General features: G+C 33.5%; 1 protein-coding gene across 1 annotated transcript in view; it reads right to left on the bottom strand.

Moving 5' to 3' along the window:
* Positions 1-22,705, bottom strand: part of SPOPL (speckle type BTB/POZ protein like) — an 87,243-nt gene that overhangs the window by 28,454 nt on the left and 36,084 nt on the right. The window lies entirely within an intron of this gene.

The raw sequence follows: 22,705 nt of genomic DNA, 5'->3' as shown, positions 1-22,705 counted from the left end.
ATTTTTTAATGTATTGTTCAGTTATATTGATTTTTTTCTTTTTTTTAATCTTTAAATTTAAATTTAATCTTTAAAATTGCTATATTTTTATAGGGGATGGCTCTTTAGAAGTGGAATATGGAATTCCTACAAATGAAGTTGGGGGATATCTTGTTTTATTTTAATTAATTCATACTCCAAGTAAGCAACAAAGCACTAAAATTAGACAAAAAATTAAAAGCATCAGCAGTTTACCAAGATATGTTTTCAAGATACAAGTGATTTTAAGAATAACCTCATGTACTAAGGAAATAAGCTAAGTGAGGAAAAAACAATAAAAAAGCAAGATAAATGGTCCCAAATCATAATCAAGTATATAGCTATTGTCCATCAACTTATAAAAATCAAACAACCAAATGACTATTACGTGTACAGCACCGCTCTCAAAAGAATTTATTAATCTAGTTGCGGAGACAAATAAAATGGATGAATTAACAAAATTCCAAGGGCGAACTGAATAGTATAGGACAGTTAAGTTTCATAATAGATCACTGCCTACTGCCTCAAAGGCCTTGAATTCTGGAGGGAAAGAAGTGAAGTATAGGAATGGTTCCTGGGGGTGGGGTGGGGTGGGGTGGCGAATGGGGAATAGGAAAGGGCAGCAATCAAAGTCCAGGGTCATTCCAAGATTTCATTACTTAAAAGAATTAAGAGTCATCAAAAAAGATTCCATTTACCATAATATTTTTTTTACCAAAGTCTTTACAAGTAAATTATTCTCCAGGCTGAAAAAATTAGTTACAAAGATAATGAAGGATCAAATAGTCCCAAAGGGGAAAGCACCAAGGATTTTTACTTGCCTTTCTCCTTAGGCAGAGAAACTTCCATTTGGGGAGAAGGGAGGGAAGGCTAAATACCTTTTCATATCATAACTAAACAAGATTTATGAGAACTATCTATTCTCACAAAGTATTTAAGTATGATACCATCTTCTACTATAATGTAAAAAGGCTGCTGATAAATAAAACAGAACCTTGATGTCAAATGGTTCATTAATCACCTAATGAAAACTTGGAACTAAGAACTGAAATAGACTCTATAGCAGTAATATATGTGAATGGGATGTGCCCAAGATTATAGCTACCGAAATAGATTTAAAAGCAGGTCCCAGAGAAGATTTTACTAGGAGAGTCTATCTGGAGAACCTGGTGGTAGATGAAAGAAATTTTTTAAATGGCTAAAAGGATTCAAATCAGAACAAATATAGATAGGGTTTGGAGTCCTAAAACCTAGGATGGAAACTCTGCTCTATTACTTACAACCTGTGGGATTCTGGGTAAGTCATTTTGCATCTCTAGGCTTCCATTATCCATAAAATAAGAATATTGGATTAGATGATTAACAAAATTCCTCCCAGCTCTAATTCCTATAATCCCAAATATGGGGCCAGAGACAACCAATTAGCAATAGCACAAAAAGAACAATAAGGTACCCATTAAAAAAAAAAGGAGTTGGTGATACAGATACAAGAATCATTTGCATATTGCATAACAGAAATTATATAAACAAACTCTGGAAAGTAGTGAATAGATAGAACCAGGACTAGAAAACAAATTATGAACAACACCCAGTTAACAAAAAAGGGATCACTTGAAGCTTATAGGTTCATAAATACCTAGGTGATTTATCAAAAGATATTGATAGTAACCACCTATTAATAATATTCTAAAGCAAAGCAAAACTAGTTCAATGAGCCCCAATTCCCCACTAACATGCCAAAATCACCTCCATTCTTTTTAAAAAAAAAAGTTCATTCGATTTTACCACCCCACCAACAGGCCAGTTCTCTTTGTCTTCTACTTTTCATTTCAAACTCCTCAAAAAAAAAAAAAGTTCACTAAAATGTCAACATCTCCACTTCAGCTACTCATCATCTCTTGCCTGGATCACTGCTAAGTAGAAAGTGTTAGCCTAAAAGAAGAAAAGGAAACAACACAAAAGAACAGGTGGAAAGGCAAACTTAAAAATTATAACCTCAAATGCAAAAGGATTAAAACTGTAAATTAAATTTGGCAGTATTGTCTTTTTTTATTACATTGACCTGGCCCAGCATTAACACTAAATATTTATCTATTTAAGTTGTTCCTTATTTAAGGAGTATTTTGCATAATTTGGTAGATGGCACCCCAAGTATTTTGGGCCTTTTGTTATTTTGAATGGAATTTCAGCACAGAGTCTGACACATAATAAGTACTATATGAATGTTAGCTATTATCATTGCTGCTGCTGCTACTCTCTACCTTATCAAAGGCTTTCTATACATCTACTGAGATAATTATGTGCATGGTTCTGTGGATACAGTATCAGGCTTGGAGTCAGGAAAACTATCTTCTTGGATTCAAATCCATCCTCAGACACTTACTAGCCTGCGTGACCCTGGGCAAGTCAGTTAACCTCACTGCTCCAGTTTGCTCATCTGTAAAATGAGTTAAGAGTAAGGAAATGGCAAGAAAACCCCAAAAAGGAGTCAAAAAGAGTTGGACATGACTGAAAACTGAATAACGAAGAAGAGATGAGACAGAAGACACTCCAAACCCACTCCTTTGGAGACACAGGCAATTCAGAGTTGTGACATATTATACATATTCAGACATTTCTCATGTATTGCTTTATTTTGCTGATTTTTTTCCTTCTCTTTCCACTGAAAAATATAGTTTGTTATATGGGATGAACCTCTGGGAAAGGGAAGAATGCTGGGAGAAATTCTGTTGACATAAAAAGATATCAATAAGTTACTTTTAAAAAGTAAATAAAATTCTCAAAATTTAACAGAAAAGAAGATTGAGTTTTTAAAAGTCTATAAAATGAGACATCTTAAAAACAGTCATATAGGATAAAATAGAATACAGAATAATAAAGAATAAAATTAAGTGCTGCATTAGATGATTCCAAAAAAATACAAGTTACATTCATATGATCGGACAGGGCAAAAATAAAATTTCACAAATGCGAAGTGATAAAAGAAAGATGCTACAATTATGCTTCAAGGCACCATAGACAATAAACTATCATTACCAATCACATACTCACCAAGATACAATACCGAAATCCACAAAAGGAAAGTTAAACTTTAATTTCAAAATGACAGACAATAGCATATTACTGTAAGAAACCTTAACATTCTTCTTTCAAAGATGGAAAAATCTAACAGATTATATTCATTAGATTTTGGAAACAGCTCCTGTAGTAGCCATCTGAATGAGAATACTAAAGAAAAATGACCATCTGCAAAAGCACAGAGACCAGAAGACAAAAATATTAATTATGTCTTTCACAAAACAAATTAATTAAAAAAACCAAATTAATAAAGAGTAATTTTAAGTGTCTAACAAACAGAAATAGCATTTTAAGTGTTCAAAAGATAGATGCCTAAACAGAGAATAAGTAAGCACAGCCTGAATAATTAATAGGCCAAAGAAGAAAAAAAGAAACAATTAACAACTGTGTAAAAAGCAAGCAAAGAAAACATAAGAAAGTTTTGGAGGTACAAGCAGTCCTCAAAAGAAACATTTATTAGCAAAGTAGAAAAAGATTAAGAGAACATGCAATTTAAAATGTATAATGTTAATAAACCTAAAATAAGAACAAAGAGGGAAAATCTTGAAAATTAAAGATAAGAAGGCAATAGAAATGAGTAACAGAAGTTTAAAAACTGAGCTTGTAATCAATTTAAGAGGAAAGCCAATAAATTTTTTAAGTGAACAAGGTGAATTCATAATAAACAAAGATCAATGGAATTAAAACAAATTACTATACCCAATTTTATATGCAAAAGAGAGAATTTCAAGGAAACTTATTAACTACAAAAATATCAAATACCCAAATTAGCAAAAAAAAAAAAAAGAAGAGAAAAGAAAAGGAAAGAAGGAAGAAATAAACAGATACTTTAGACTAATGAATCTCAGAAAGAGAAAGTGAAGCTATAAATGAACATGGAGGAAAAACCTATCTTGGTACAAATAGATTTACAGGTATATTTTACAGAATATTAGGTTTACAAATATATTTTAATGATTATTTAAAAAGTAACGGACATTCATTCTACAAAACTATTCTAAATAACTACAAAAGTATTTTATTCAATCCTTTTTTGATGTGGTACTATTAACCCATATTAAGGAGAACGCAGAAAAAGAGAAATATGAAAACAATCCAATGAAGTAAGGTTCCGTTAAAATCCTAGTTAAAAAAAACTACAATAATATCTACAAAATAAAATTATTCACTGGAACTAAGTTTGACTTATAGCAAGGATTCATGAATAGGTCAACATTAGAAAAACAATTATCATCATTGTTCATATAAAACAAAAAACACATGATTTTATCAATAGCTGCAGAAAAGGCCTGTGATAAAGTGACACTTGCCAACACACACACACAAAAACTAAAGGGCCCCATTTTGATTTGATAAAAAAAATATTTAATCTAAAACCACATTTGCATTATTTGCAAATATAAAATATTAGAAGTTTTCCCAATAAATGGAGGAGAGGAACAGGAATATTCCCTCTCTCCACTACTGTATAAAAGTTTTAGAAATGCTTGTGACAGCAGTAAAACAAAAGAAAGATTTTAGTGTCATAAACATGTGGAAAGGAATAGGTAAAATTACCCTCAATTGCAGAAGTGATAATGTTTGAATTAGAATGTTAGTTAACTTACAGCCTCATAGAACTTCTAATTCTAATTTATAGAACTGTAATTTATAAAATTAGAATAGTTTGCACAAAGAAATGAAATGATTATTACTTTGAGTAAACTGGACTGAAAATAATATGCATGTTATTTCTGTAGAAAACAATAATATGAAATTACATTCAAAGTAATTGCAAAAAGTCAAACACGGACCCAAAGAAGAGACAAGACATCTTCCTTGCTTCTTTGCAGAAGTCCTGCATTATGGATGTGTGGAAGTCAGATGTTTTTGGTGTATTACTAACTCAGAATTGCTTCCCCCTCCCCTTTTGTGGGGGGAAAAGGGGTGTATGAAAAGGGTTGGAGAGGGATAGATCGCAAAATGTAGGTAATGTGATAACAAAAAATATAAATTAAAAAAAAAAAAGACTTCCCTTGAGGAGGAAACCATCACAAAACAGAAATATCACAAATAAAGGTTTATGTAGGAATCCAGAGAATAAATCCAAAAAGTCAAGAGTCTTACATTTTCATACAATGTATTGTATACCTAAGTTTGTATGTTACCTTGATAATACCATTTCTTTCAGAATGCAGGCTCTAGTTCAGAAACTGCCAGACTTAATTCCTACAGATTAACAAAAGTTAACGAGTTGAAATCAAGATAAATAAGGATACTGGGTTTATAACATGGTAACATCTTTATAAAGGTCTTCTTGGCTCTAATTCTGCATATAATACTTAATGTAGACAACAGGTGACTACATAAGAATTCAGCCTATTAACTGAATATTATTCTTTAATCTAAATCATCATGGAAGAGCAATTAAACCAAAATGAAAACCAGAAATTATTCCACTGGTTATATGATTTTAACTTTAATATATATACTGTATTAATCTGCTTATTTTAAAACTGAGATAAAACTGCTATCATAGGGGGAAAATTTTTTTTCCAATTTCCCAAAAGTAATCCAGACTTCTCCTCCTGTTTAATTCTGGTCCTAACTTATTGCTTATTTAAGTGTCTGAACTGCAAAGGTCAACCCTCCCCCCACACATACACGACACACAAGTTTTCTCTTCAATATCATGACAATCAACATTCATTTACTTAATTTTTTTTCTGTATTGATACCTGAGCAATAATTTAAGCATGATCCTGTATTTCATTTATATGGCACTGAAATATTTCTGGGAATAATATAAAATGAGAGGAGAGAAATGGCAAGGCAAACAAATAACACAAGTATAACGTGACCTTTTGTAAAGAGTCGCTGATTAGAAAAATGAGAAATAGAAGGAAAGACATCAGTGGGTTTCACAACAAGGCAAAAAGGGACAAAAAATGCCTCAGTAAAAGAGTTCACCTACTTGCTAAACTGAGAGGAAAATCAACTAAGGACAATGTCAGTTTAGAATATAAACTCATTTCTAATACATTAGGGAAGGACAGTTGGAAGCATATGATGCTTTGTAACAGAGAGAAGCAGTAGAAGGATAAAGGTTTCAAGCATGCTCATTTGGGTTTCTTGCAAAGCTTAGTCATTCCAAGATCATTTAAGGATCAAATTGGGAAGACAACTATGCCTATTATTTATAGATTTATCATTCAAAATTACTGACAAGGAATCAGAATTATAAATGTGAGAACTGAATAAATATGAAAAAAAAATCAACTTTTACTATTTGGTCCAATCCTCATTTTACAGATAAGGAAAATGAAGCTCAGAGGAGGGACATATATACTTTGAAAATCCTAAGAGTACGTAAGAAAATCTATCTAGTATAATATATTTAATGTTATTTTTTCAAAAGAAAGATATCTTTGAAGGCAAGACCTGTTCGTCATGTTTGTCCTTTTGTGCCCCGTATGTAGTAGGGCCCTTAATTAATGGCTGTTGAATTGGGGTGGGGGTAAATTTTTTTTAAGTTACAAAGGAGCTGGCTATTCCTCAAGGAAACAATAAATTAAAATGAAAAGTATTCACCATAAAGGCTAGAACAGCAGTCCTTAATCTTTTTGGTCTCATAAATACCCCTCTCTCTTCCTCTCTCCCATCCCTGGCTCTTTGGTAGTCTTGTGAAGCTTATGAACAAGAATCTTCTCAGAATGTTCTAGATACATAAAATAAAATAGTAAAAAAAAAAAGCCAATTATATTTAAATAAAGATGTACTCTTTTTCACTCATTCAAGTTTATAGCTCCGTGCAATCTATTCCCAGATCCCCTTTGGGAGTCTGTATATCACAGGTTAAGAACCCTTGGCCTAGAATAAGAAGAACATGTTGGCTAAGAAAAAGTTGTGTCTACATAACAATTTGTTCTTCTAATTCGAAGCAATGCTATTATTTATCTGTGTGTGTGTGTGGGAATCAATTTTATGAGGCATACTCAAGTTCAAGGGAGAAAGACAACCAGGTAGCTTTCACAGTTTTAATGCTCTGTTTCCTCTGATAAACCACAAATGGGTACTTCCAATTTTTTGTATTTAAAGTTGAATAATTTTGAACACAAGATTGTCTTTAGGTTCATAACTGAAAATCAAAATTGCCAAAGTAGATTTTAAAATAGATGTTTTTCACACAAATAGCTTTTTAAAAATTTATTCTTGGTACCAGGGAGAAATGGCACAGTACATGTTTGGCTTAAAAAGACACCTAGAACACAATATCACAATTTATCTACTCCTGCTTCCATCACATAATCATAGTACAACATGTGTGCAGTCAATAAAACCTGGCTTGTCTTAGTTTTAAACCCAGAATTATTTCACCCAAGACTATACCATCTGTCAAAACAATTCTTCAATTAAAGAAAATAAGATTTTAAAATCGCATTAGTGACCTGAAATGTGAACAGCTCTTGAGCAGTCTGAATAATAAAAAGTAATTTTTAGTTGTCTGCAATCTTCCTCCATCCTTCCAATTCATTGCCATGCCACTAAACTAAGTTGTATGACCTGATTGTAAATACAGTATCTGTTGCAAGATCTACATAATTTAAATTAATAATTAAATAATCAATAATTAATAATTTACATTAATATAATACTTGAGAGGATCTAGGGGTGGGGAACCTGTGGCCTCAAGGCCGTATGTGACCCTCTAGGTCCTGAAGTACAGCTTTTTGACCGAGTCCAAACTTCACAGAACAAATCTCTTTAATAAAAGGCTTTGTTCTGTAAAACCTGGACTTAGTCAAAGGGCCAAACTAGAGGACCTAGAGGGTCAGTCACATGTGGCCTCGAGGCCGCAGATTCCCCACCCTTGGATAGATGATACTATATTTTATTTGTACTGATATTGTCTCATATTTAACTATTTTTGAATGAAAGAGCTTTATTACAAAGGTTTACACTTCTTCAGAATTTAAGGTCACTGGCAATACACCAATTTGATTTCTCAAACAAAGTTGAAAAAAAGTAAAATTGGTAAAGGGCAGCTAGGGGAACAGTTGATGGAGTGCTGGGCCTAGAGACAGAAAGACTGAAGTTCAAATCTATCCTCAGACACTTGTCAGCTGTGTGACCCTGGGCAAGTCACTTAACCCTGTTTGCCACAATTTCCTCAAATGTAAAATGAGCTGGAGAAGGAAATGGCAAACTACTCCAACGTCTCTGCTGAGAAAACTCCAAAATGGGGCTCATGAAGAGTTGGACATGAATGAAAATGAACAAATAAAGTGTTAGCATAACCAAGAAAAGGATACCTTGCTTTATATTAACGTGTTTTTGAAAAGAAATGGTAATACTTTTTGTAAATGGCCATATTTTCACATTTTCATTAGTTTCCAAACACAAAACTAAAATTTCCTCCCTCTCCACACATTCATTAAATATGTATTTAAATACAATAGTAATGTTAAGGAAATCCATTTGAAAACAAATTCATTTAAAACAAATTATCATCCTCTCTTATACATAAGTGCATGAGTACACACACACACACACACACACACACACACACACACAATAAGATAGCTTTAGCAATCACTCCTCTCCTTACTCATTATACCAGATAAATTCCAATTCAAAGTTAAGCACAAAGAAAATCAGTTATTTGCAATCAGGTCTACTGGAATTCCTAAAAGAAATGAAATAAGTTTTTAAATGATCTTAAAAATGAAATGGTAACTGTAGAGGAAGGCATGGGATATATAAAGAGCTTTAGGAAAAAAAAACTGGAAGGAGAATAAACAGCTTTAGCACAATAGTTGTACAACTTTCCTCAAATAACAGATTCCTTGAAATTAAATTTGACAAAGAGAGAACAATGATTCCATGAGACAGGAAATATTAGAACTAAATCAATTTTGTGGGCAGTGCTATAATAAAACTGTCCATCTGTTATGTCTTACATTCCACTATATAACCAGCCCACCCTCCTTTTTTACTGATACACATCCTTGACAATGGTTTGTATTTTGTTGTTGTTGTTGTTGTTGTTGTTGCCACTTGTTACTTCTTACATGGTAATCAACACTAGTCAAGTTTTATGACCTACAAATGCCCACCATGCTTACCTCTACTGCCCTTTGTGATTATTTGCAATTATTTGCGATTTTTGTTCTTTGAATGCACGATGTTTCATGAATCACTGATATCTACTATCCTAAAAGAATTCTAATATGATAGATAGACTGGTATATTGTAAATACTGAAAGTCCTGAATGTAACCAGTCTTCTCTCCAAGTCACTGTCCATGTGCAGTGCCTGTCCCAAGATATATACACTAATGAGCTAGCCATCCAACTGGAACAATTTTAGCAACATATAATTTTTGTTTACTTGTTTCTTCCTATGTGGAATAACAAACAAATCTCTTCTGTACAGCCAGAAAACTCATTAAAACAACCCTGTCTTACTTGAAGGGTTAAAATGTCATCAGCAGAGAGCAGAATCTGGAAGACTTTACTATCTGTAGAGTATTCCTCTTCTATTTGGACTCTATGCAGGGCATACTCCTAGAATCTGAAAAAAATCTGCCAAGCATATGCTCTTTTTCAAATGATTACACAGAAATATGAAGCAAAACTATAAATATCACAAGTTCATAAACAGTGAAAAAGAGAAAAAAGAAAAACATTTTAGGATCACAGTTAATGAATGTGAGCATTCTGCAATAAGGAAGGAAGATTATATGCAGAAGTGACTTTGTTCAATTCAACTAATATGTTAAATGATTACTATGAAAATCAAAATTGAATGCTGCAAAACCATGATTATGCTTGGCACCAAAGAGATGACCACAAATGATAAATGGTTAAAGGATATGAAGAGGCAATATTCTAAAGAAGATCTAAGATATCAATAGCCATATTTAAAAATGTTCCAAATCATTAATAAGAGAAAAATGCAAATTAAAGTAACTCTTAAATCATTCTTCAGATTGAGAAGCTGACAAAAAAAAAAAGGAAAGTGGCAAATATTAAGGGTGGCCATGGGAAAACAGGCACTTTAATACAATGTTGATGGAGCTGTGAATTTGTCTAGAAATTCCGAAAAACAATTTTGAAATATTAATGTGCATTCCCTTTGACCCAGCAATACCACAACTAAGCATGTACCCCAAAGAAAAATTTTTTAAAGGCTCACATATACAAAAATTTTTATAACAGTTTTGTGCAGTGGAAAGGAACTGGAAACTAAGGCAGTGCCCATAATTTGGAGGATGGCTAAACAAATGTTGGTATACAGATATAATAGAGTATTATTGTGACTTAAGAAATGACAAAAAGATGCAAAGAAACTTGGAACGACTCATTTAAACTAATCCAGAATATTGTGAGCAGAACCATAAGACCAGTTTATATAGCAACAAAATTATAAATTAACAATTTTGAAAAATTTAACAACTCTTATCAGTGGTAATGATCAACAACAATTTCAGAGAACCCATGGTGAAGCATCCTGACAGAGGACAGGGTACATAATAATTTTTTGGTCATGACAAATGTGAGAATTTGATTTCCTTAACTATTTGTTACAAAGATTTTATCTTTTTTTTAAAAAATGAAAAGGGATAGAATAAATCATAGCTGCTGGAGAAAGAGGGAAAACTGGAACTGGTAAATGAATGGCAATAGAAGAGGGGCTTATACAAATGTCAGCTAGGCAAAAAAGCAATATATGAAAAATTCTGATTATGAAAGACTGGTTTCATTTTCCAAAGGTGACTTGTAGTCAAATGTAATCAAAGGCATATGAGGACATTAACAGAAAGACAAATTAACTTGCAATTAAGGAATTTAATGATTAAATAGAATAAAAAAATAGAATTGAAAAACTCTGTGGTAAAACTATGTAGTAGTAAAAACGATGACATTAAATTGCTATAGTGAAAATTAGAGAATTAAGTTATGAAACTGCCTATTGAGCTAGTTAATCTTTATGATAATCTCAAGTTATACATAAGATGCATTCTTTTTCCAACCTTTATCACTAAGCTTAATATTTTCAATATCCATTAAGAAGTAACTAGGAGCTATTTAATTCTATCTTTTTAAGTAGCAAATGCACTGAGGATGAACATCAAAAAGAGTGATGAGGATAGGTGCTTCAAATTATGTGAAGTTTTACTGAAGGAAATGGCAATATTAAACTTGGAGGGGACATACGGAAGACTTAATATTAGTCTTCAAGTGTGTAAGAAGAATTAGATTTGTTCTTCATGGTCCTAGAAGCAAAGAAAAACAAAAGTTGAAATGTGGCAGATTTAGACTTAATATAAGGAAATCTGTTTTTATATATATCACTGGATTTAAAAAAGAAAAGTAAAATAGTTTCAGGCCAAATCACAGATACCTGTGAGGGTTCACAACTGCAGAACTCCTGCCACTGAACAATCAGTAATAATTGTCCTGTGGCCAGCCATTCAACCATTTCTGAATCCATCTAATAATACTGCCCTCTAATTTACATTTCTCCCTCTTCTCCAAAAGTATATCATGTGACATTTTCAGTTAAAATTTCAGTAAACTATATCTACAGTACTGTACTCATGTACAGTTTAGTAATCCTGCCCCCCTAAAAAAGAAAGAAAATAAGGATACCTCTGATGAAATTACCGAGATTACCTCTGTAATTAATTTTCCTTTCTAGATGTTCACTATCTCTAATAACCAAACATGAAATTTGTACTGAAATCTTATGTGAACTAGTTTCATGTGCATAATTATTTTTATCCTTTGTGTGTGTGTGTGTGTGTGTGTGTGTGTGTGTGGCAACTAGGGTTAAGTTATTTGCCCAGGGTCACACAGCTTGTAAGCATCAAGTGTCTAGTCTGAGGCCGCATTTGAAGGCAGGTCCTCCTGACTTCAGGGTCAGTGCTCTATCCACTGCGCCACCTAACTGCCCCAATTATTTTTATTCTTGCAATTCAATTTAATTATCTGTTAAGACGGCATGGTGTAAAGTTTCACAGAATCACAAAATATCAGATTTAGAAGTGACCCAGGAGGGGAGGGAGAAAAAATTTCAAACTCAAAATCTTATAAAAGTGGATGTCGAAAACTATCTTTACATGTAATCAGAAAAAATAAAATAATATTAAGTAAGGACAAAAAAAAAGAAGTGACCCAAGGCTAGTCTAACCCATATCTGAAAAGGAACTCTTTGTACCACGGGAGAAGTGTTTTATCCAGCCTTTTGTTTGATAACCTATAGTAAGGGCACATATTGAGACAGGCCCTTCCATTTCTTATTATTAGCAGATTTTCCTCCTATATTGAGTCTAAATCTGCCACTTTTCAACTTCTATCGCTTCTAGGGGCAAGCAGAACAAGTTTAATCTATTACAGAATTTTTACAGGAATTAAAGATATGTTCATTGTTCTAGTCCACAGATTGTGCTCTCTAACTTTTTTTTTGGAGGGGGGAGGGAGAGGGACTAAGGATAATTGTCTTCCAATATTGTAGTACCTCTCCCATTTTTCCAAGGTCTTTCAAATATTACTGACACTAGGTTACAGTAATCACATCTGCCAATTTTTTCAATACCCATGGATTTAGTTTATCTGGGCCAGGTGACCTCTATTCAAAGTCAACTAGATACTCTCTTAGTATTTCCTTATTTATCCTGGTATTAATTCCCTAGTCATTTTTCTTCTGCCATTTCCAACACAAAGGCCATTATCCTTTGAGAAGAGAAGCAAAATAAAAGTTAAGTAGCTATCTTACCTCTGTTGTCAAATATAATCATCTCATCCACTTCAAGAAAAGGTCTTACTCTTTTATCCTTTTTATCCCACTGTATTTTTCAAAAAAATTTTAACTGAATAAACCTTCTGAAAATATAACACTATCTCATCCTCCTTTTTACCTATCCTCTTTCTTTTGAATGCAGTACACACATCCATAAGTATATTCTAGCCATGTGTTTCATACCACTGAGGTCAAATTTCCTCCTTTTATGATACTTAGTTCCTTAGTGATTGCAGGTAGACTTAGGGCATTTGTATATAAATGTTTAAATTCAGAGATTTTATTAACTGACATCTAAGATTTTAGATTTCTATGAACTTAATAGCTGTCTCAACTGCTATCTTTTCATTGCAGCTATTCACTGTGGTATTTAGCTTGAAATAGATGGTCTTCCCACCATTTTTAGTTTAAAGCCCTTTAGTTCTAGTTTACTACAATACATTACTGTGGAAAAATCTGTAAAAGACAAACTGGTCTTTTTTGAAAGTTTAAGAGAAAAGATAAAGACACCTAAAAGTTTCTGTAACTATTAACAGAATGTATCTGAACCCTTACTATAATTAACCAAAATAGTTCCCGGGTGTATGGCCAACTTTAACTGTAAGAAACTCAGTGAGTCATGGTAATCCCATCTGCAACGAAAACTTCTATTAGTAAGAAAAGGGGCCATGAAAATTATTTCCATTCAAAAACAAGGGGGGAGAGTAGTTAGGCAGACTTCTGTTTTTCATAAATCTATTTTTTAATGAGTGTTACTATTTACTCAACCACTACTTATAATTTTTTATGATAATTTATTAAGGGCCTATTACATACAAGGCACTGTACTGGATAACAATATACTTAAGAGGTCTTTTTAATTGAAAGTGTGGGAGAAGAAAGATGTAATTAAGAGTTCTCTCTCAAAGTTGGAAATGTACTTGGAAATCATAGGATTCAAAGCCGGAAAGGATCTTTAAGGTCATCTAATCCACTACCACTTAATTTTCTAGATGAGAAATCTGAGGCCCAAGAACAATAATTGGCTTGCCTAAAGTTACTTAAGCAGCAGAGCCTCCAAATTCAGGGCTATTTTGACTCACCAAAGTAAGAATTAAAGTGTACATACACACCAAGGGCCAGCTAGGTGGTGTAGTGGATCTCTAGAGTGCCAGGCCTGCAGTCATAGAAGACACAACTTTCTGAGTTCAAATCAGGCCTAGATTCCTACAAGTTGTATGATCCTGGGCAAATCACTTAATACTGTTTGCTTCAATTTCCTCATCTGTAAAATGAACTGGTTAAGTAAATAGCAAACTACTCCAGTCTCTTTGCCATGAAAACCCCCAAATTGGGTTAACAAAGAGTCAGATGGCACTGGAAAAAAAAATGACCGACTGAATAAACACAGAAACAAGTCAAAACATGGAATAACGATTTAGAATGCATATAGAAATAGAAAAGGTATATGAGAAAGCAGGGATGAGTATTACTCCTACCTAACAAGGACAGATATACACCTGAGGAGCAGAAAATATGTACTTCTAAACTTTTACTGAAACCTGATAAACTTATACTAATACATCAGAACTGAAAGTCTTAAAATCAAAGGAGTCCTCCCCTGCCATATCCAATTAACAAGAAACATACCTATTTCTCCAAACAAGCCTTGATTTCATATATATGGATATCCATTAACTTTCTTATCTTACAGAACCATCTCCCAAATCTGGCTCTTTTCATTGTTTGTTCTAAGAAATCTAGTCAAATTTAAAACCTGAAGCATTATTATCATTCCCCAAAACTCTAAAAGCACCATTTAAAGTAAGCAAACAATTAAAATTAAAATTTAATTAACCTCTTACTAATAGTTTTGGCTCCATATCTTACATTAACAGATATGCTACTTCCATTGGGAGGATAAATCAAACCCTCAATACATTTTTCATCCTATTCCATTATTAGGTATCCTTTCAAGAGGATCAAGTCAATCAACACAGTACATGGCCATTTTCTGGTGTACTAAAATAATGTTCAAGCTGCCTATTATCCTTTCATTCTGGATATATTACCAGCCCACTCCCCTTCTTGATTATGTTTTTTAAATAGTATTTTATCTTTTCCAATTACATGTAAAGATAGTTTTCATCATTCATTTTTTATAAGATGTTTAGCTCCAATTTTTTCCCTCTCCCTCCCCTCCCTCCTCAAGATAGCGATTTTTCTCCTTCCCTCCTCCCCAAGATGGCAAGCAATCTAAGAATGTTCTTTTTTTTTTTTTAAATGTCGTAGGCACTTTTGCTGTTCCTCTAACTTTGGAAGAAAACAAATGACCTGGGGGTGGAGGGGGAGGGAAGGGAGAGAGTACTGTCTTGACTTGTGTGTCAAGGGGATTTAAATGAGGCAGCAGAGTTGCATGAAGTCCTCAACCATACTCTCTTCCAGAGTCATCTCAGTCCAGTGGCAAGAAAAAAGTCAGGATAATTGTCAATGGCTTGGGATACAGTGAAAGACTTTGACAGCTTAGATGTCTGACCAAGCAGGCACCTGCTTCAGCTGCCTTCATGGCTGTTGGAATAAATCATTCTCATTTGTCCATTCCACAGGGGGAAGTCTTCACATGCTTGGAGCAGACATCCCCCTCACTCATGGACAGTCTGAAGCCTGTTGGCTGCCCCTCAAGGTTAGCCTGTCTGTCAAGACTGTTTCACTGTAGTGTGGCCACTGTGAATGCTACAGCTTCTTAGAGGCACAGGTAAGAGTTGGGTGAATCAGGTATACATCAAAGGTTGGAAAGAAACCCAAAAAAGGGCTAGCTAAGTCCTCACACCAGAGGTATTAGTCCTCTTAGAACACCAAGGCCCCATGTAGTCAGTTGAATAACAAGTCCTTGAAGGCAGGGACTGTCTTACTTTTTTTTCCCCTCCATTTGTATCACCAGGACCTAATACATAATAGGCCCTAGATGAATGGTTGCAGATTCACTACTCAAAAGAAAGCCATTAATATTAAATACTTTGTGTACTTAATTAACACTTAAAAGTACATAACAATGCTTATTATAAAGATATTAAGCCTCAGTCAAAAATTCAAATTATAACAACTGCTGGTTGTAATATTGTCAATTTATACCTAAAACATTTAACTATAGTTTGGTTATTTTTTTAAAGTAATATATTTTGCACAATATTTCATAGTTTAAAACATCTTTTCCCCTACACTGTCTCTGAGTTCCAGTCCTCCTCTCTACCATTAGTTAGCTGTTATACCTGGGGTAAGTTATTTCAATGCCAGAACCTCAGTTTCTTCATCTGTTTAGTAAGAGCTTTGGCCTGATTGATTTCTAAAGTCTACTGCAAATTTATGGTCCAAATTGATCCTCACCAAAAAAAAAAAGACAGGGCAGATATTATTAACCCTAACTTGTAGAAGGAGAAATTAAGGTACAGAGAATTAAATTATTTGTCCAATACCACATAATGTATTTTAAGAAAAGATTAAAGGAAGATTTTGGTTCAACATAAGGAAAAGTTTCTATTAATTAAAGTTACTCAGAAGTAGGATGGGTTGTCTTTGGCACAGCATATTCTTTTTTCCCGTGAAGGCAACAGGGGTTAAGTGACTTGCCCAGGGTCACACAGCTAGTAAGGGTGCAAGTCTGAACTTGAACCAAGTTCCTCCTGACTCCAAGGCCTGTGCATTATCCACTGCATCACTTGGCTACCCCTCAGTACATTCTTTTGCAATGGCATTTAAACCAGTATAGATAGCCACCTACTGATCAGCAAATGTGGCAGAATGAGTTGCTACAGTAACAAAGTAAATTATGTAACACTACAAAGTCTTTCAATTCTAATAGTGAGGCATCTAATAAATGGTGGTGTGAGATCTGATAGTCCAATCTTTTGACACAAATGGGTTTAAAAGTACAGATATGGCTTGTAATCATAAAATGTTGGCAAACTATAAACACGACAAATTAATACTAGTTTAAAGAAATCAAGATATCAGGCACAGCCCTAAATATCTGCCATAGCACACTGAAGCATTTATATAGCCTGGAATAAGGAAAGGAGAATGTGGTTCAAAATCCCAGTTTGGCTAGAAATAACAGGCACCAGATTAAATCTCAAGGGCTTCAATTTCCTCATCAGTGAAATCAGTTCTTTCATTAGGTAGAAAGTAGAATTAGAAAACATTCCAAGGTCCCATTCAATTCTAATACAATGGAAAAGCCTAAGACTAGGTAGAATCAGAACAGAAAGCTAGATTTGGCTAAACTTTAATATGTTCACAATTACAATTAACTTTTTATTTTCTCACATACAAGACATGACAGGGATTACAGAAAAGATGACATCTTCAAATGTTCTAATCCAGCCTAGCTCCCTCTAGAACAGGGGTTAACTTTTTTGCATTATGGAAACTCCTCCCTTAGCAATGTGAAGAAAAGGACCCCTTTTTCAAATTAATATTTTTAAACACATAAAACAGGATTTACAAAGAAAATCAATTTACTGAAATACAGTAACCAAAACAAATTTGCCAGCTCCAAGTAAAGAACCCTGGCTTTACAACTATCTCAGGAAAAATGAAAGACAATAAATATGACTCTGTTTTAAGTGCATCTTTTTTTTGTTTGAAAGAAAACCTTATGGTTAGGTATGATTTTCTAATCTATTATATCATCCTTCTCCATTCATATGCATAGTTACAATTATTGGGTTTGTTCTCTCTCTAATGTTTTGAGAGATTTGAGAGACAATGTGAATTGGTAATTCCATGGTTCCTGATTCCCACAAGGAATTCCATATAATAATGAAATGACAAATCTCAGCCAGGTCCATATCCTGCTATGTTTCTTCTTTATCCTTATGTTCCCTTTACAAGGAAAAAAAATAGTGGTTGGTGATAGGAAATTAACATATATCCAAAAGATATAAAAATAAAGGACTTAAATATATAAAAATAGTCACAAAAGCATTTTTGTTGTAGGGGAAAAAAGTAATGGGGCACTCACAATGACTGAACAAAATACGGAGAACGAATGTAATGGAACATTATTGTATCATAAATTATAAAAGGGGATGGATTCAAACAAACCAAGCAAAACATATAAAAAATTGATAAAGAGGAGGCAGAATCAAGAAATTAATTTATACACAGAAATCACCTCATTGTAAAGAACTTTAAAGAAAGTTGAAAGACTTAAAAACTATGCGAACAATTCAATGAACAACCAATACTGCAGAGAAGTGACAATAAAGCATACTTCCCACCACCTAACAAAGTGAGGGGGCACTTCAGACTTGGACTATGATAGGCATTTTTGGCCAGACTATGCTTATTGGTTACAAGGCTATTTCAGAGGTTCTATGCTTTCTTTTAAATGGGGAGGGGGAGGGGTTTTGGAGGGGGAAGGAAACTAGCAACTTCGAGGCCAAGAAAAAAAAAAGAGGTTCATTTAGGTACTTTTTTAAATGTTTGGAAGAGAAAAGAAGAAGTTCGGAAGATAAACAGGATGGCTTGACTTTTCACATTGACTACTACAATGCAATGGAAAACAAAAAAACCATTGAAACCGAATGCTTCAAAAATTTAAAGACCAAGAATGCCACGAAGAAGAGACATAAGAAATTGTATCCTCCCTCTAGTTTTGCAGAAGTGGGAAGGATTAGGAAATTGTATTACTGCATATAAATTAAGCTTGTGTGATGAAGTTCAAATATATAAGACAAATATAATACTAATACCAAACCCATGAAGTTTGATAAAGCAAAGAAAGAAAACTATAGCTCAAAATCATGAATACTGATGAAAAAAATTTCAATAAGTTTCTAATAAAGTCTATGGCAATTTTTATCCAACTGATCAATTATTATTATCAAATTAGTTTGATAAATGCCACAAGGGTGATTCAAATTAGGTAAAAAATACAATAAATAATATCAATAACAAAATAATAAAACTCATTTGGTTAAAAAAAATTAATAAACCTTTCTTTAACAGTACAGATCTAAACTGAAAAGCCAGAGTTATTTGTAGTGGAGATATACTAACATCTTTCTGAAATAATCAGGTATAATATAATAGTCTACTGCTCCCACCATTATTTGAGATAGCCCTAGATATGTTCGGAAAAGAAGTAAAAAAACAAATTAGGGAAATAGGAAGAGGCAAAATTATCTCTGATAGTTGACAGAGAACCAACATGGTGTAGCAAAGAGCTGGCTTCAGCACTGAAGGACCTGGGTTCAAGTCACATAACTTGTCTTGCTTCAGGCAACTCAGAGGAAGTGGTAATCTTCCTTGTTAGAGAAGTATTGTTATTGCAATGAAATACCAAGTTTGTTTCCCCACATACACTCTCCAAAAAATGATGTCTTAAAGAATCCTACAGATTCAATAGGGGAAAAAAGGTGGGACATAAACTTATATAAAAATCAGACACCAAGATTAAAAAACAAAAAAAAAGATTAAAAAAGAAATTTCATCCAAAATAAGAAAATGTATAAAATATCAGAGGCTTATTAACCTAAGATACACTCAGGTGTTTTTGTTGTTGTTTTTAAATATGACTACAAATTTAAACTATTTACAAAAAGAAGACTAAATAATTGGAGAATTGCTTATCATTCCTGGCTAAACCAAGCTGATACTATCTATGCCTTTTTAAATTTTAGTGTCAAAACAAACTACCAAGGGATTACCTTATAGAACTGAACAAACAATAACAAAATTCATGTGGAGGATGGAAAAAAGATCAAGAATTCTAGAGAAATCAATCAAAAAATGGGAATGGAAAATAGAGTACAACATTAGGAGATCTAAATACAAAAGGAGTAATCAAAACTATGATAACTATTTTTAAATAATAGAAACAAGATCTAAAAACTATCAAATATGGTGGTATAGTGTGCTATAAGCCCAGGAACTCCCAAGTAGATTAACTGCCAGGGAAATTGGAAAGCAGTCTGGCAGAAATTAAGTTTAGAAGAAATTCTCATACAACTACACTACAATAAGCACCAAATGGACAGAAGACCCAAGTATTAAAGTCTACATCATAATTCAGATAACTTGATAACCAGATATATAGGGAATCAATATAACAAACAAAAGTAATTCTCCAATAGATTAATGGTCAAAGTAGATGAACAAGCTGGTACAGAAAGAAGAAATGAAAGGTAGCAACAGCTATGTGGGGGGAAAAAAGTGCTCCAAGCCACTAATAAAGGAGATAATTATTAAAACAAATATGACAACTCTGTGGTTACATCTAACAATCATAAGACGGATGAAAATAAGAAAAAGGAAAAATGACAATTGTCTGAAGCCACATAGATGGTTGGCAGAGCTGTGGAATGGTTTGATCATTCTGGAAAGCAATTTGGATTTAAACTAAAAGTCACTAAATCATATATATTCTTTGATTCAGCAATACCACTATTCATTACATATACACCAGCACATACAAAAAATATTTATAGTATCTTTTCAGTAACAAAGAATTGGAAGCAAAGTCAGTACCCATTAACTGGGGAATGATAGAACAAATCATTACATATATAATGGATTTTTGCCATGCAGTAAGAAATGACTGAAGAGATGAATTCAAAGAAACCTATGAAGACTTATATGGGCTGATGCAAAAATGAATTGGAGTATAACAATTTATACTGCAAAAATGTAAATTAAAAACTTTTGAAAGATTTAAGTACATAAATATTTGGTAGATTTTAAGGAAAAAAGACAAAATTTCGCTAATAAAGACTAATCAAGTTTTCTTAAAGACTGATGATAAAGCATGCTCATGGGCAAAATGACACATACATTTTTCAGACATAGCCAATGTGCATTTATTTTACCTGACTATATTTATTTGTCACAAGGGATGCTTGCTTCTGTTTTTGTTTTGTGGAGGGGATGGGACTAGACTAGCAGAAAGTGATATAAAGAGAAAAGATAAAGCAAAACTGGGGGAGCAAGGAATAGTTTACCTGTCAGATTTATGGAGAACAGAAGAATTTATGACCAAACAAGAGATATCCATTATGAAATGCAAAATGGACAATTTTAAATACATTAAATTGAAAAGTTTTTGCACAAAGCCAATGTAACCAAGATTAGGAGGAAACAGAAAACTGGGAAAGAGTTTTTAAAACCAATGTCTCTGATAAGGGCCTCATTTCTAAAATATATAGAGAACTAAGTCAAATTCATAAGAATACAAGTCATTCTCCAATTGAGAAATAGTCAAAGGATATGAACAGGCAATTTTCAGATGAAGAAATTAAAGCTATCTATAGTCATATGACAAAAGTGTTCTAAATCACTATTAATTAGAAAAATGCAAATCAAAACAACTTGAGGTACCACATCACATCTATCAAATTAGCTAACATGACAAAACAGGAAAATGATAAATGTTGGAGAAGATGTGGGAAAACTGAAACACTAACGCATTGTTGGTGGAGTTGTGAAATGATCCAACCATTTTGGAGAGCAATTTGGTACTATGCCCAAAGGGCTATAAAAAATGTGCATACCCTTTTAACCCAGCAATACCACTTCTAGGTATCCCAAAGAGATCATAAAAACGGGAAAAGGGCCCACATGTACAAAAATATTTATAGCAGCTCTTTTCTGTGGTGGCAAAGAATTGGAAATTGAGGGGATGTTCATCAATTGGGGAATGGCTGAAAAAGTTGTAGTATATGAATGTAATGGAATACTACTGTGCTATAAGAAATGATGAGTACGCAGACTTTAGAAAACCTGGAAAGACTTGTAGGGACTGATGCTGAGTGAAAACAGCAGAACCAGAAGAACACTGTACACAGTAACAGCCAAATCGTGTGATGACTAACTGTGACAGACTTAGCTCTTCTCAGCCATACAAGGACCCAAGACATCTCCAAAAGTCTCATGACGGAAAATGCTATCCACACTAAGAGAAAGAAGTATGGAGTTTAAATGCAGACTGAAGCATACTCTTTGCTCTTTTTTTTTCTTTTTTGTTTTGTTTCTTCTTTCTTGCAGTTTCCTCCTATTGGTTCTAATTCTTCTTTACAATGTGACTAATATGAAAATATGTTAAGTAGGAATGTATATGCAGAGCCCATAACAGGCTAACATGATTGCATGCCATCTTGGGGAGGAAGGCAGTGGCGGGAAATTTAAAACTCAAAAGCTTATGGAAGTATTGCTAAAAACTAAAAATAAATTAATTAATTTTAAAAAAGAGAAAAAATATCAAGGAAACAAAAACACACTAAAAAATATTCAGAAGTGCCTAGGTCAGCAGAGAATTTCTGTTATCATCTTCTTAAATTTCATATACACAATTAATACTAGAAATCTACTTCTATATGCAATCCTCTTTTGGTTCTTTGTATATATTGAAATGTTTGTTGATATTTGTCAAGTTCAAAAAGGAAAAAGTCCATATTCCCCACAAATACTCTAGCAAAAGAAAGCCAACAAGAAATCGTTCTAAGCAAGTCCATTCAGTACAAGACTGCACAATTAGACTGTCAGAAACCTGGAGAGGATCTGAGCAGAAACAGTAAGGACAGGAAAAAGAACAGTTCAAAAGCAGACTAGACTCACAGCTGGAAACAGGGGCCAGCATTAGAGCAGCAAAAAGATAGTCCTCTAGCCCTGCACAAAGCAGAGAAGGAAGACTAGGACAACACCTGGAAAGCACCTGGTGTCTTGAAGAAAAGTTGCAACCAGCAAAAACAGTAATATATAGCAGAGGCCTCTGTGGGTCACTGTGAAGGACGGAGTTGGTGTGCAATGGTGTAAAAGGAGAAGATAGAGGAGGAGGCAAAGCAAAAACCTA

The sequence above is a fragment of the Phascolarctos cinereus genome, unplaced genomic scaffold, assembly GCF_003287225.1.
Source record: "Phascolarctos cinereus isolate Bilbo 61053 unplaced genomic scaffold, phaCin_HiC Scaffold_726;HRSCAF=1367, whole genome shotgun sequence".
In the NCBI taxonomy this organism is placed as follows: Eukaryota; Metazoa; Chordata; class Mammalia; order Diprotodontia; family Phascolarctidae; genus Phascolarctos; species Phascolarctos cinereus.
The sequence above is the reverse complement of the archived record's forward strand: the minus strand, read 5'-3'. Positions and strand labels throughout refer to the sequence as shown.